Here is a 16,916-nt window from a genome sequence, read left to right as displayed (position 1 = left end):
TAATCCTGTTTACATGAAATAAGCCTGCTCCCAAGCAGGTTTAAGTTTACGGACCTGTTGCTATGACAGCAGCTCTGGGATGAGCTTTGAAGAACCAACCAATCCAAGATCAAGCGAAATCATCAATAATCAAATCCAGCTAACTGAGTTAGCAACGTACCAAGGACGGACCCCTGATTATGTGAGATGACTGTTTTTATCCCATCAGGATGTTGTCAGGTTCTGCTGTAATTAGACTCTCCCCCACATCTCTCTCATTACATAAACCATATAATGAGGCAATCATCTGTCAAATCCTCAGAGACCTTATTAAAAACTGTCAAGAGCAAGAGACCTTTTTTTTTTTTGGCAATCATCTTTTTTTTCTTTAGGGATTTGGATTTTTTTTTTTTTGGTTTTTGATTTGTGTTTTTTCTCTTTCAGTAAATTTATATTAGCTTTGAAACCATTTATATGCCAATGTTTGCCAAAAGTTGATAAAATAATTTAATAAAATAATAAATATTTCTTTTTCAGGACATTTTTGATCTTGCATTTAAGACTATATCCAAATGTTTGTCCAACAGAACACTTATAGAATTAGCTATTTTCCCTTTTCCTCAATATCAAGTGGAAAATTATGGTTCACAACTGACAAAAGTAACAACTATTTGCTATTTTTGAAGAAAAAAAAACAGGAAAAACCCTGGAAATGTGCCACACCAACTTCTTGTTTCAATACAAAACAGGTTTTCATGTCAAGTGATTTCAAGAGTTATTTTTGAGTATAAATTTACTATTAAATGCTCAGTTATGGTTGAGCAATGCCATTTTATAAAAATATTACAAAGCATATCTTTTTACTCCCCAAAACACTTTTAAGACCTTGGCCAAATAACAGCTAAATTGTTAATCTACAGTTGAACTCCTCAAAAGGTATTGCATGTTCGATGACGTCATAGAAAAAGTCAAGATGCTCTCATTTTAGTCAGGATGGTAATTTAACTCTAACCAGCATGATGTACCTTAGTCGGCTCACGGAACCAACTTAACAAAACACAAGCAGGGGCATTACTACATTACTATATTCAGGAAGCTGTAACTTTATCCAGCTTTCTGTGACATGGGGTGGTGACCTACTGGTTGAAGAATCCACAGAGGTTCCTTAGAAACTGGACAGTGATTGAGATCGTAGTCCTGTCCTGTGGTCATTGTGCAGCTGAGTTCACTCAAATTCTTATGCTGATGATATCATTTTGTAATGAAGATAATTAGAACAATGCAACATTTCAAACATGCAAGCATTTTTAGATCTCAGTGTATATACAGTACATACTGTAAATGAGTATGTGTGTGTGTGGTTTATTGGTGTGTTTATGTGTGCATGACAGATCATTTGTTTTGGAAAATATTTTTTGCCACAGAAGGGGGCTGTGGTCTCCACCATAAATTACAACTTGAAAGATCAAACCCCACTCCTCCGGAGGGAGAAATCTGTAAAATATAAACAGGTTGTTAAATGGAAAACTACATCTGTGTTCATTTGTTTCAGCCACATTTGGTAATCCTTACTGAAAATGATTTCAAATGGCTTTAGACCACACTCCTATGGGAGTGCTGCAGTGGAAGTGTGTTGAGATCCAGAGATTCCCCATATACTCGCTGGCTCCCACCCGTCTTGCATCACATCCTCTTTTTAAAGGGATACTGTACCCCAAAATGAAAATTTTGCCATTAATCACTTACCCCATGTTATTCCAAACCCATAGAAGCTTCGTTCGTCTTCGGAACACAATTTAATATTTTGGATGAAAACCGGGAGGCCTGTGACTGTACCATAGACCTCCCGGTTTTCATCCAAAATATCTTAAATTGTGTTCCGAAGACGAACGGAGCTTTTATGGGTTTGGAACGACCCATTGGTAAGTGATTAATGACAAAATTTTTCATTTTAGGGTGGAGTATCCCTTTAAGTAGACATGTTTTGAAAGACTTCTGTGGGTTTAATGGAAGCCACGCTCTTTGGATATTTAGAAACACTGTTTTTGAGAGATTGATTGGGCTGCTTTGGGTCTTGCAGAGCACCATTGTCTTCACTACTTTAAGTGAATTGTTTTACAGACTGGAAACTACCACCCCTTTGAGGACATTAATATGTGAGATGGATTTGGCTGTCACTCAAGTAGCAATAGATCAAGAGGCAATTACGAGAAACATCAGTCTACGCCTGAGATGTCAGATTTGTTGAGCAGTTATCCTCTATGCTGTGCTTTGGAGATTCATAGTTTGCGTAGCATACTTCAAAGTAATCCCTAACAGAACACTTTTCATCACATGTTGGTGTGTAACACTGAAAGGATGACACTGATAATGGCATAAAAGAACAGGCTGTATGAAGCATCATCAGGATGTTTTAATGAAGACTGGGACTAAAAATAAGCCAGCTCACCTCTTTAGAAGAATGAAGAATTGGGCCTTGAGCTCTGTATGGGCGGTTCTTAATGTTTGAAGAGGAAATATATGCTTGACAGGGCTCTCTCTCTTTATCTTTCGCTCCTCATTAGTCTGATATTAAAAATAGCCTTTAATATTACCTTCACAAGCAGCCTCATCTGCCCCTTTCATCTCAGATCCTCTACAAGTTTTCATCACTCTGATCCTCCTGTGATCCTGAAACTTTGATTGAGCCTTTGTGCTTCGAATTTGTCTGTGAATTGAAATGCAGATTCCCTGATGAGTGACTTTAATGGTGAAAAAAGACATTTGCTTGTGAAGGTGATTATCCACCTGTGAAACACAAGGAAAATTTTCCCTTAAACGTAGGTTGCTTGTGAATTCATGTAGAATGTGTGTGATTGCATGTTCAGGAGAGAATGAATTTGCTTTATTCCATAAGCTGATCTAAAAGAAGAAAATATCAAATTTAAAACAGGAAACAGAAGGAGACAACACAGTAAATGACAGTCTGACAGTCTTTTGTTTAGGTGAGTTGAACAGCTAACATTCACCATTTAATTTTGGTAACACTTTACAATAAGGTTAATTTCATTAACATTAGTTATTGCATTAGGTATCATCTAATAATTGTGTGTTTTTATGTATAGATTTTTGTTTTAGTTTTCCCAATTCAAGCAATCTAGCTTAGACTAAAATGTTTATTTTTCTTTTATCTGCAGTACTTCTTTACTCCAGCAGAAAGCAGACGTGTATTGCAGTGAGGCATGTTTCTATCAGTGAGACAGTTTCTATCACCCCAGCAGATGGCAGCAGCAAAAGATACAGCACTTGTGTTGCTGCTTTAAATGAAAGTTAATGAATTGTAGGTGCTCTAAAAAGGGGTTGAATTGAGGTAAATATTCCAGTGTAACTTCAGTAATTAACTATATGGTAAATCAGAGTCTATAAAATCAAACATTTATTTAAACAGTAAAAGTGTTTAGTCTGCTAACATTGAGAAATGTTTTCAAACATGTTGTACATATGAATATAATTAATAATACCTGAATATTACATAATGTATAGTTGCTTAAAATAAATGAATGGTTATGGCCTGATTGTCGTTGTTCATATACCATTGAGTTTGGCGTGTGTGTGTGTGTGTGGAGATAGCTGAGGTGCAGTGGAGAGTGGAGAAAGAGTCACTACTGTGACCCCTCTGTAAACCACAGACCTCAGCACTGTCGGTTTGCACATTGACAGGCTCCACTCCCTGTGGGTTTGGCTGGAGGTGGCCTGGAATTGACCCACAGCCTGTGGGCACTCAGGGGAGGCAGGGTTAGTACTTTGGCTAAGTGTAATGTGGATAACAGTGTGTGAGTTAGCAAAGCTGAAGTTTCTTTCCCACAGATTTCCACTGAGGTTACAGCTGGGATCTACTGAATATTTTTTAAGCGTAAGAACAAATTAATAAGTATGTGGTTTGGGAGGAAGGGCAAACATCTGCAAGACTCTCTCCAAATACACTAAAGAGCATTAAATTAAACATTTTTAGCCTAGCCGTATAACTGACACAACATTGGTTTCTCAGAGTTTTACTGATAGTGGATGTCTTTAAAAGCTGTTGCTGTAGATTGGAAGTGGGGTAAGGATTTATCAAACAGTTTATCCCTTGACGGGAGGTATGTTAGCAGGAGAGCAGTAATCTGGAATGTGCCCTCACCAGAGGAGCACGTTGGAAAATCACTGATGTCTTTACAAATATTTACTCTTGCCCACAACATCTGCTGAATTTATAGCTGTAAAATCCCCCCACCGTTAAGCGCTGGATTGGAGTGTCCAGATGTTCCCAATAACGTCTGCTAGCTTAGCCATGCTGGAGAAATAGAGGTGCCCTTGTGCAAGAATGAACTAATGTTGGGCTCAACCCATCCCTGCCCAGCTGGATCAGAGGGAACACAGGCAGTGGAAGGGCCCTTTATTAAAATGCGATCTGTTGTGGTCAGGCTTAAGGTGGGCATGAAAGATCACTTGTATGTCACAGCTTTTGTCTGGGAGCACTTCTGCCCTTGCACCACAGCGCTTATGTGTGATCTGAATGAAACGGCAGGTATTTGGGTTGAGGGTATTAATGATTTATTCAGCATCTGTTAGCCAAAAACGTTTTGAATAATAATAAGCCCCCCCAAGATGTTTAATCATCTGATACCTTTGGAGTGGAACACCGAGTCTGCCTGCCTGCCTGCAAAGTTTGTTTTATCTGCCTCTCCTCAGCTCGCCGGATAGATAGGCCTCTTTGGGCTTCTGCTGATCGTCAACCTGCTATGAGGCTTCTTCGGAGAGCACAAAGCCATTAGTTCTGCTCTATGTACAGTGGCCACAGAACGTTTTTGAACGCTTGATTCACACTTAAAAAATCTATGAATTTCATTACATATATAACAAAATATCACACCAAGTGGCATCTGCAAACAAATTATACTAATTCACTTTTCTGAACCTTTAACCAACCATTATCAAGGTGATTTTTAGTGAATGTTGGAGGTTTTCCTTAAGTTATTTTACAACAACAGTAAATGAATAAGTGAATGTTGGAGGATCATTATGATATATATATATATATATATATATATATATATATATATATATATATATATATATATATATATATATACATATAATACATATATATATACATATATACACACACACACAATGTTGTTTAGGGTCACTGTGTAAAGCCCTGCTATATGTTAACCTTGTTTCTCATGCAATGCAGAAAGCAGTGGGTCTGTATGGAAGGCTACTGAGGAGGATTGGGCGTTCCCAGTCATCCTCCATCATTACAAAAGCAGCCCTGTTGTGAAAGCATATGTCAGTGCTTGTGCTCTTCCGTGTACAGGATATTGAGTTCTATTTACAGCCATTAACTCGTAGTTTAAACAAAAAATAGTTTTGACTTGACTATAGCATCACCATAACTGCATAAATAGTTAACTTTCTTCACATGTGTACTCCCATATGTTTAGATATTTGCATATGCATCCTTGCGAGTGGCATATGTACAGGCTTGTCAAAGGGGATCTAGCACCCGTTAGCGAGGGGGGGTGTGCAGTAAATTATTTGTGCTGGCAGATGTTCACCGACCCAAATATGCATGAGTTTGTGGACCTGGCAGCTCTCGCCTCCTGCCAAACTTGCTGCTTTTTCATGATGCACGTGGGAGCAGTTGTTATTCTGGCGGCGTTACGGAGTGATTAATCTGAACTGTCATCACCTCCAACCGCTTTTGGTGGAAATTATTTCACCCCTTTATTAAGGGAACTCCAGTGAAACATTACCAGTGGCGGTAAGGTCAACATTCTTGGCAGTTCTGTGATGAGGCTTCTGTGCTTTTACACTGGCCTTTCTGTGCAGTGTAATGTAAACCTTGGATGAAAGGTACAGACCATGAGAGGGAGGAAAGGAGGGACAGCCACCTCTTAAACATGGGGTTTCTTGGCATTTTAATCGCCATCTCTCTCGTATTTGTTTTAAAAACCCACGCAGTGATTTGATTCAGTTTTAAAGGAACGCTCATGCCAATGGCGTATTGCTGAAAAGTGCCAATATATGTGGTTTTGGATGTGGTTCAGAATGAGTCAAGCTACTGTTGTGGTGCCTTATTAGAGGGACTCTCTCTCTCGCTGTTTAACCAAAACCATTTGAGCTGATGATTTCACAATTCATTTGAAAGCATTCTCTCCCAAGCCAGCTCAGCGTGCAAATCCAGTTCACTGGTTCTTACCACAGAGTGGTTATGGGAATATTCACTCACTGAGTGGTTGGTCAGTTTGACCATTATTGTTCAGAACACATGCTTCTCATCACAGCTTAGAGAGGCAGATGGAAAAACTCATCGTATGAAAAAAATAATCAGTGGTTTATTCAACTATCCCTTTGAAGAGACATTAAGAAGCCCTCTCTGTGTGTATCAAATACAGATGCTCAGTGTACATCTATACTTAGTGTCTGTCAACGGTATGTTTAGCAGCTCTGCTGGACGGGCTGTCATGCTGTGTAAATTGCATAAGTATTCATCGTGTGATGCCCATTGTGACCTTTGGTCTTTTTTTCCTGTTGCAAACTAAAGCCATTTAGCCTGTCAGGGCCTCAACCTTTTTGTAAATGTCACTTTGAGAGATGTGTGAAAGCCATTACAATAGCCATCGTGTAATCAAGTTATCAGCAATGCCCAGAAAAAGTGCAATTATCATAATAACATATCCAGCCAGTCACTTACTGTCATGCTTGTTCTGACTACACACGGGGGTGTGCGGGGGGAACGGGAGGGGAGTCTTTTCTAAAGGAGGGCTTTGGCAGTCTGCCACAGAGTGCGCTTTTCCCTCGAGGCCTCTTACTCACCAGTCAGAGAAAATGAGAATTACACATATTAAAGAGGGTAAACGGCAGTAATCACCGCAGTGGGATGAGGCGAGAGGATTCTCGGGCCTGCTGAACGTGTAGTGCAGGAAGGGAAGTGCTGCTCGGTTCACACAAACTCACACCCTTCTGGAGAAACGAGCGGTGCTTTGCTCCATATGCTCTCAAGAATGTGTTCCATAAACTCCATCCACTTGTTGGCCAGCGAGTGTTACGACTTGTTGTTTTAGGTGTTCTCTGTGTCAGCATGTAGGTTTTGTTTCCAGTCATTGATCTTAGTTGAAAAGACCACTGGTTAATGTGCATCCTGCAGTGTTTTCCATCACTTCGAAGGATTTGCATATGTGAAAATACTGCCTGTAGTTCTGTTGGTTTGTCAGCATGTGAAGCATGTATTAGATTTAAGTTAGCCGTGTAGTGATGTCAGTCAGTTAAAATATGTAATTGTGATTAATCTCCTAATTTTTATTAGTTAACTCAGCTGATTAACACCTTTAGTTCTAAGGAAACTAAATAATAGGCATATGTGTAATTTGTGTGAATGACACTCATAATTTAACTGCTATTAAATAATTGCAAATGTACAATTTATTCAATAGTAATAATAACATTATCCCCACACTTTATAGATATAATTATATATGTTTAAAGCTAGATTTGCTGTTGGTCGGCAATCCATCATAATCTATTATTGGTAATTTACTTGGTACGTTGATGATTACTTACTAAAGAGTGCAAATTCCATACATTATGGGATTGATTTTTGCATAAAATTGCAATAAATTAATAACAATAAGTAAAAACGTACCCATGTTTGACTTTTTTTTCAATGGTTCCACAGAGTTTTGTAAATCGCATAGAATGGAATTAACAGAATTGAATAAATGTGTTTAAAAATGGCATTAAAAATACTGAATTCATCACATGTGTTAACTTTGACAGCCATAGTAATATCACAAGTATTCTTATAAAGACTGTTTATCTTATTAGGATATTCCACAATATATCTGTTTCCAATGTTGCATTTGATCTCTGTATCCAATGTAGTGGTTCTGCACGGCTCACATCACGGCAAGGCTGGTGAGAATTCAGTCCAAGCATGAAATCATCTGACTTTCACCAAGCCCTTTTAGAGCTGTGATGTTTCCTCCAGTGCAGTCCTGAAAACATTGACCCCCAGGCTACTCTACTTTCCTTGGCAGTGACTGCAGGGCCTTTACAAGAAACAGCCTGTTTGTTTGTTTGGTCCATAGAGTTCACTCAGCGTGGGTTGTGTTTGCCAGGTCACTAGAGCCCAGCTGAGTGGCGGAGAGAACTGGGGAATGGCCAGGACTGCTATGGCAGAAAAGGGGAACAGCTGCATGGCGAATCCCGCACTCTAACCCTTTAATTTATTGCTCATCCGCACGTGTGTGTTCCCCATTTCTCTCCATAAAGAGGATGCTAGTGGCTAACGGCGGACCACCCTAACCTCTTTGGATTGAAGACTTCACCACGAGCCTCAGATAAGAGGCCTGGAGCGGATCCAGGTGCGTTAGAGCTGGGTTGAGCTTCTGACACGAAACAGCCCTCAGGGGGAACTGCAGGCATCCATAAATATTTAGGCACCAAAGAGGTTTATGCAGTTTGTTGTAAAAGGATTTATGATGGGTCTCGAGTCCATCCAACAACTTGGAGAGGGGGCTTTTTCGGGACTTTGGCTTAAAGCACTGCCGAGCCACGCTCTTCATGGGAACATCAGCTGTGGCTCAGGAGAGGTCCGATGCAAACAAGCACTTTACACACCAGGAATGCAAACAACACCTCGGATCCAGCTAGCTTTTCACAAAACAGATGTGAGCTTATAAAGGCTCTTTACCTGCTGCATGAACAGTGCATTCTGGTATGCAGAAGAGATCAACAGATGTTTCGACCCTTATTACTAGAACACAGGAATCACCTGTTTATAAGCATTGGGGCGTTTATTGCTATGTAAATGATGGCTTGTCCCCATTCTTGGGTGCAAGAAGATCATAATACACTGTAAAATAAAAAATTATTGGAGTATATTTACAAAAAAATAATATTTTAGTCCTTTTACTTCAAAATGTCATGTTTAAGTCAGTGTTACTTTGCTTTGATATAAGGTGCAGAGATGAGGTAAGATTTGTGCTATATATTTTTATAATAAAATATAGAAACCTTGTTCTCTATCTTACAGTTACAGGACCATTATGGCTGGAGGCATATCAGGGCTATGTATTTTATGAATGCAGACTTCAGGCTGATGTTGTTTTATTACCCATGTGGCCCACCTAAATGTACACACTGACCATTACCACTCTGTGATGATTGAAAGCGAAAGTCATTTTTAGATGAATCTAACCCTTCAGACAATTGCCACTCCAATATCCGGCAATGTAACTCAGGCCTCCTTCTGTTTTCTTTGTCAGTTATCAGACAGCAGTATAATAAAGGAGAGACTTGGGCTAGTCTTTTATATCAGGAAATATGAATTATTGAGCTGTTTGAAGATCAGGCTTAAGATTACAAAGGAACATATCTCTAGCAGACATCGTATAATGAAAGAGATTTATCATTTTAATATGTGCATGCTGCTGATGTAAACAGGGCCTGTGTTAGCAAAGATCCCAGGAAGGGTCCTTATTGGTGAGGGGTCTGGAGTGAACAGCAATATTCCACCTGTGCTACCTCCGTTTTCATTAGACCAAGGCTCATCTTGAACTATATCATGGAAATGTCAATCACAGCCCTTTTTATTTTATTTTCTTTCTGGAGGTATCCTGATGATTTAAGCCTCACAATTTCATTTAAATTCCAGGATGATTGAGCACTTAGGTTTACCAGCTACCTCTCCTAACCCTCCAGATGTGTAAGTTTTCCTGATTATTCCTTAAATTATTTACTTATTTTTTATGATCTTAGTAAATCACTGTTACATGACGTGATCTGGTTCATGCGTTTGCATGACTGGGGTCTTTGCACATAAAGGGTTTATATCGATAAGGTACATATTAGTACCTTAAATGTACAAAAGTGCACGGCCCTACTGACAGCTTTTGTACCATTTTTTTTTAAAGTTTATAATATGAAAAATTTACATTTATTTTTACATAATTTTTTTTTTTTTAAGATAAACTTTAATTGAGTGTAAGATGATCTCAAAAGCATGTACAATTAAATATCCAACATGGGAAGATTCAAAAGATATCCAGTATTGACCAAAACTTGTTCAGTTTGTTTGACCAGCCAGACACAACAACATTGAGCCAACCAATTCTGCAAGTTTCAAGTCTAACCAATGGTAGATGATGGAAGCGTTCAGGATTTTTTATTTTTTCCAAATATGTTTGGTTATGCTAGTGCCATTAAATGGCACTTAGAAGTCAAGTTCACTGTGCAGCTTCACACTCTGTTTCTTTTCACATAGTTCTAGTACTCTATCTCTCTCTATTTGGCCATCCCACAAACTCTCCTCCAGTCATCTGTCCATCTCTCTCCTGAGTTTCTTGGAGGGGGTCAGGGGTCCTCTCTGTCGTAGATTGCCAGAAGAACAAGAATCCTCATTATCCTGTTAACTGTACTTTTATCAAACAAGACAGTGGGGAAGCGGTGACCCGGCCATAATTAAGGTTTAATAGAAAGGGGGCAAAATGGGCTAGGGAGCAGTAAAAAGCTGTAGCAGGAACTAGAGTTTCACTTTAATGTCTCTGATATCCCTGACAGGATTATTAATCAGGAAACTAAAAGAAATTTCTGGACCTTTTGCTCCCAGCTTCCTCACTTTAGAGTCTTTTAGCTAGTGGCATTACATAGCAACTGACAGGTCATGAGGTCCACCGCTAATTGGTTCTATGGGGTTTTGAATAACAATGAGCCGAGCCCAATTATCGCAGCTACAGAGTAGCACAGATGAGAGAGTGTGTAGGAGCCCAGTAGACTCAGATTGTGGAGTAGTGGGGGGGGGTTGATGGGTTTGAAAGAAGGGGGGAAGTTACATTTCATCCCTGCTGTGCCTCTCTCTCTCTTTCTGTATCTCTTTTTCTCTGTAAGGGCATTAATGAGATTTTCAAATCAACTGGCATGTGCTCTAATGGAGAGCTGAGCTAAACAGTAGCATTCCTGCAGGACAGCTCTGCCTCATTGACTATTCCATTTGAGAAAGACATTCACATGTTCTCTGGGAATTATTTTAACGTCCCAGTTATCTCGCTCTTTTTGTATTGCATGTTCATTTATTAGTGATATGTTTTGCTTCCTTGTATCTCACACAGAGGATCTAAATTAAGGTTCCTTGATGATTGGCTCTAAATGATCTTCATTGCCACTTTAATGTATTCTTCAAAGCTGTAGGCTGCTTCAAAGCGCCCAATTTGTTATGTAAATTATTCTCCGCTCTCCTTTACTGGCTGCCTCCTTTACTGGCTCCCACCTCACATATTTTGCTTATTATTTTTGCAAACTTGGATAGAATTTACCTGTTGTCCAGCTTACATGAATATTTAATTTCTGTAATGTCATGTGGCTTGACTCCCTAATAACCTTATGATAATTGAGAATTAATAATTCATGATACATAAAAAAAAAGTTTTAATAATTCATGATACATAAAAAAAAATACCCCAAGAAAATATATTTAAAACCGTTTTTGAAAATAATGAAAGATATTATTACTTTTTATTAAAAATTTTCTTTTAAAAATTTAAACATTTCTTGAAAATGGTACCATATGAAACCAACATGATTACTTTTCACGTGTTTTAAACAATATTTTTAAAAAGATTTTTCCGTATACATCACTGACCCTAAAATCATCGCACAATAGTGATTTGGCACATTGTCTGTTTTTCTTCAGACAACCTACTTTGTAAAGGCTTTGGTCTACAGTCTTTGCCCTTGAACAAATGTGTCCACATTGGGTGCGAGAGCAAGAATTTAATTTGATCCCCGTTTAAATTATCTTTTTCAAATTCATGAATTCACACGGAGCAATCCTCCCCCTTCTAAGTATTCATCATTCTCAATAAGCCCTTGGAGAAGCCGTCATTAGGTTTCGGCCTCACCCGCCTGCACTGAACCGCTCCTCAAAGGCTGCAAATTGGAAATGGGACTTAAATACTGCTTGAAATGGATACTTCATATTCACCTAAGCCCTAAGACTGGGCTGTCAAGCGTAAAGAGGGAGGAAGACGTGCGCTTTCCATGCCCACTGTACTTACGGAATTGAGCCGAATCCTTTTAATTGCCCAAGCTGAAAGGCTTTACTCTGACCTTTTCAAAGTCACGGAGCAAACAATTCTGTCCAAGGTTAATGCGCCTTCTTTGTTTTTTCTTTCGTGTGCGCTTTTGAGTTATTGACCGAATTGATGCAGTGCTTATGACTTCAACCCTGAGCTTTTGGAGTGAGCTATATTGAAGAAGCTACTCAGAGGCTGTTCTCGAATCAAGCCGGTGGAGTGCAGTCACATCACAGTGAAGAGCCTAATCTAATTTTCATTTTTGAATAACTGTAAGCGCAAATGCAGCAATACAGCGAGAGACTGTCTGATAAGAAGTGCTGATTGACCTGCCGCTCATATAACCCACTTGATTGGATCTGCCATTCGCTGACAATCTATCACTGCTTTTGCATTCGCATATCTGATTCATTTGTGCTTTAAAGCAGTTTGAAGAGTTGAAAAGGAAGGCCTCTTTGCCATAAAGTCTGTATAAATACATCTCTCGAATCTCATCTCAACACAAAGACTCAAAGAGCTGAGTGGTTCTGAGATTTTTAATTGCAGACCTGTTTGCATTAAAGTATGTTTACAGTGGGATCTAATTATGCATTAGCAACTTCCAAATCTGCATATCTGCTTACAGTTGCGGAGCTGCAGCTGTTGTCTCTGAAGAGTTTATTATTATTTCACATTTATTTTGTTTCCCTAATTACCTAATTAATTCTGTTGTTTTGATTGTCATGATTATCATTTGCTTTGTCGAGGCATTATCCTGTTCTGTTTGTCTATTTGAAGAAGGAGACATCTCGCTGAATAATTCATGCCCTGCTCCAGCATCAGAGCAACATTTAAACGATGAAGGAGTTTGTGAAATTCTGTCTTTAGTCTCTGACTAACATGGGCACACACTGACTCTATATTTATGCTGCCTGAGGTGACTGTAGGTGGAAAGTAGAAAAGGTGGATTTTACAAAGCTCACATGATTCAAGTTGGATAAGGCTGTGACAAAGATCTCCTCTCATGTGTCTCTGTGAGGTATAGAAGAACAGACTCATGAAGATTAACTGGACAGTGGTGTTTTGGGATTGGATTTAGTCTAAGGAACTACATTTACCTCTGTGTGAGACTCTTAACCACTTGATTTTACTAATCAGGGTCTTAATGATGCTAATTTGGGTCCTTACACTGAATTAGTCACAGTGCCCTTTAGGCTAAGTAATGGCTTGCCATCCTTGAACTGGAATATGGGTCGTAATTGGACTGAAGACAGGCCAGTTATAGCTGGGTAAGCAAATAGTTCCTGTGCAGTATGTGGTCTGGTTAAGAGGCAGGATACAGGTGCTCTTCCCTGCTAATTCTAGCTCTCCAAGTACACGTGAAAAGGTAGCTTGATTGTGTGCACAATGAAAAGAAAATTAATAGGATGGAAATAATTGAGCTGCAGGCTAGCTTCTGCTCAGTGAAAGATAGCGAGTTAGTTTACATAGAGTATCAGATTCATTTTCATTATTTATTTAACTTTCAGATTTATCTTTTGAGGTTTTGGAAACAACAGTGAGTTTTATAATTTTATCAACAGGATAGAATATTTTAAAGATTATAAGAGAGACAGAAAAATACTTAAAACTGCCAACACTTATGCTTGTGCTGTTGTTTTCTTACAAGAAATAATGTGATTTTCTGGAGAACAATGTTATCAAAAAACGTCTTTACTTACTTTATGGGATATTACAAAAGACCAGTAAAACTAATAGAATCATAGAATGTACAAAATGAAGACATAGCATATTTAATTAGTAATTACCATGCTGCCATTATTAAAAATTCAACTCTTTGTTCAGTTAATTATGATATTGTGACTATTATGATTTCAATCTTTCAAAAATGTGTTTAATATTTTATCCCATATATAAAAATGTGAAAACGTACTGCATATTAGTGATGACCCTAATTTTGCCCTAATCTTATTCACCACATTAATTTTCTCTTTTTTGTAAGTGTGTACCGTGAGTGTTGCACAGACTGATCACCAGCACATCAGCACAGTGTTCATTGTGTACTTATTAGCAATGTCATACCTAATTATTTAAGCTTAACTGCAATCTCATCTTTCTTTATTTCCCCCATGTCCATTATTTCTAGTCTGTGTCTCACCTCAAGAAAATGTCTCTGAATTTACAGTGACATATGCTTCTGCTATCCACACTCATGATGAGAGGGGATCTGTCCTGCCTACGTGTGTGTGTGTGTGTGTGTGTGTGTGTGTGTGTGTGTGTGTGTGTGTGTGTGTGTGTGTGTGTGTGTGTGTGTGTGTGTGTGTGTGTGTGTGTGTGAGTAAATTTGTTTGTGCAAAAAAACCTGGGGTGTTTTTTGATGGACTTTATCACATCCAGAACAGAAGTGCCAACAGGTCTTGAGTAGTGCGGCATGCTTTTTGGCAGTCTCCCCTCCTCCCATAGGTGTAACATTCTACCCCTGCTTCGTAGGGTTGTGTATTTTCCTGTTTTTGATCTGTTCTTATATGATCATCTTTAATCTTCCCTGCAGGCCTGACTCACTGCAGTACCGCAGCAGAGCCGACGGGGGGCGATGTTCCAAGCAGTGCTTCATTTCCCTGTGGCATCTACCTGCGCAGTCGGTGGGGGGAGGAAGGTGGTCTTGGTGCTTGTTCATATCTTCATTAACAAATATCTTCATTACCGCGCTGAAAAACAATGGGAGTAAAAAACAACAGCCGTGCGATGAAACTATGGCAGCCCCTCGGGGCGTTCTGCTGTTTGTAGTGACACAGAGGACGAGTTATGCTAATTGAGTGTTCTTTGCTTAATTAGAAAAAAGAAACTTTATCATTATTATGAGTACAGAATAGCCAGACTGTGGGTAATTTAGAGTTTCCCAGCAGGGTGCTGCACAGTGGAAAATGAGTGAGAGAGAGAGATGGAGAGAGAGAGAGAGGATGCCCTCTCAATGTTATTCTTCTGGATATAGAAAAGCATGTTCATCAAGATGCTTAACCAAAGTGTGCCTTAATGATAATTACTTTCCTCAATGTGCTCTTTTCGAAGTGATTTAGTAAGTTTGTTTTTGAAGAGCATCCATTTGCGATGGAAATTCACTAGGAAATATTTGGATTGAAGCAATTGGCGTACATTCAGGCAGATTGCCAGCATCTTTTTAGCAGGACCAGACGTTTTTGAACCAATTAGGCGTCTTTGAAATATTAAGAGACCTTGCGATTTATTTCTGCATCTGGTAAAACTTTAAGCACAACATTCAGAGTGCTATCATGTCTTCTCTCCTCTACTTTCCAACATGGCTGTCCATGTAGTCTACCTTGAGACAGCAGAGAACATCCCCTCCTGCTTCAAAGGTTCTCTCGGCTTTTTCATCTCTGTGTACCAGCCCACGGCCAGAGCCATGGATTAATATTTCAAAACATGTTTCCCTCTCTCTCTCTCTTTTTCTCATCTTACCTCCTTTCCTGCCCCCCTCCCCTTGCTGTCTCATATACACAGTCCTCGTTCCTTGTTCACCACTTACTCTCTCTCTCTTTCTCTCGCTCGCTCTCGCAGCCTGGCTGCAGACACGTGTGATATTTTCCCATATCTCATGTTTTGCTGCTCCGCTGCTCCCAGGGCCCAATCACTGGAGCAGTATGTTTTATGAATTAATAAGAGATGATCCTGGAAGGTCCAGGGAGGCAGCTAAGAGAGAGCCAAGAGCATAAATATGGAGGGAGAGAGAGCAAGAGAGAAAGAGAGAGGAAAAAAAAGAAAAGCGAGAGGGTGGAGGCTGCAGTCGAATTTTAATGAGCACCAAGGGGAATATCAGGCGCCCCCCCCCCAGTTCTTTCTGTGGATATCCAATGGCACACTGCTCTAAATCACTGTCATGCAAACAAGGTATTTCCCATCATGCCCTTGGTTTTTGGCTGGTAAGTGTGTCACCGTGTCACGCTGGGGGAACATGCTCCCGAAACGGCGTGTGGTACAGCTTGGCTCGCTGGGTGCACCTGCTCCGCTGTCCTAATTGAACAGATGATCTGCCAAATTTGTCATGTTTATCTTCAGCGCCTTTCCTCGGCGGCTTGCCCACTCCCCACAGCCCCCTCGCAACACGCTGCAGATGTTAGCAGCATTTTTTATGACAGATCTTGTAGTCATTACTGAATAATTCATGCTTGCATTAATGTCTTCAGATACCATCTCTAGCTTCCCCCTACCTCGTTCTTTCTCATTCTACCTCCATCACTTCCCCTCTCCCTCTCTCTCTCTCTCTCTCTCTCTCTTGCTTTTCATTCACCCCGCCCCCCAATCACATGGGAAAACTTTATTATGCCTCCCTCTGACAGCAAAGTATACTGATAAAATACCCCCCATTGATATGAAAATAGGATTTAAATTATTCACTGAGGTTTAAAGGTTAGTTGAAGGTTATTACTTGGGGACAGACATAAAGAGAGGAGAGAGAGTCTCTTGGTGCATTGTTTACCGGTGAGCAGACGAGGCGTCGGTGAAAGGCTAATTTGCAGCTCATGCTGCAGTGGCCTCTTGTGAGTAAAGCCCAAATCCTCTCAGGAGATTTTAACATGGGAGAAGTCAATTATTTATAAGGAAATTATGTTGGGGTTTTTCGCCCAGACAAAAAAAACATTTCTGCTTGTAAATAAGGTAGGGAGCGCAGGTTTCCGCTTCATCCGATTGCCATTCTCGAGATTATTATGACATGTCATTTTTCTGCTCAGCCCTGCCAGGCGAGGATAATAAGAGAGCATCTTGGAAAGGGAGGTGTCCTTTGAGATTGCCTTCAACATAAATCAGATCAGTTGAAACGCTTGCAGGTTTTATATGGGTTGGATA

Source organism: Cyprinus carpio, chromosome A18, assembly GCF_018340385.1.
Source record: "Cyprinus carpio isolate SPL01 chromosome A18, ASM1834038v1, whole genome shotgun sequence".
Lineage (NCBI taxonomy): Eukaryota > Metazoa > Chordata > Actinopteri > Cypriniformes > Cyprinidae > Cyprinus > Cyprinus carpio.
The sequence above is the reverse complement of the archived record's forward strand: the minus strand, read 5'-3'. Positions refer to the sequence as shown.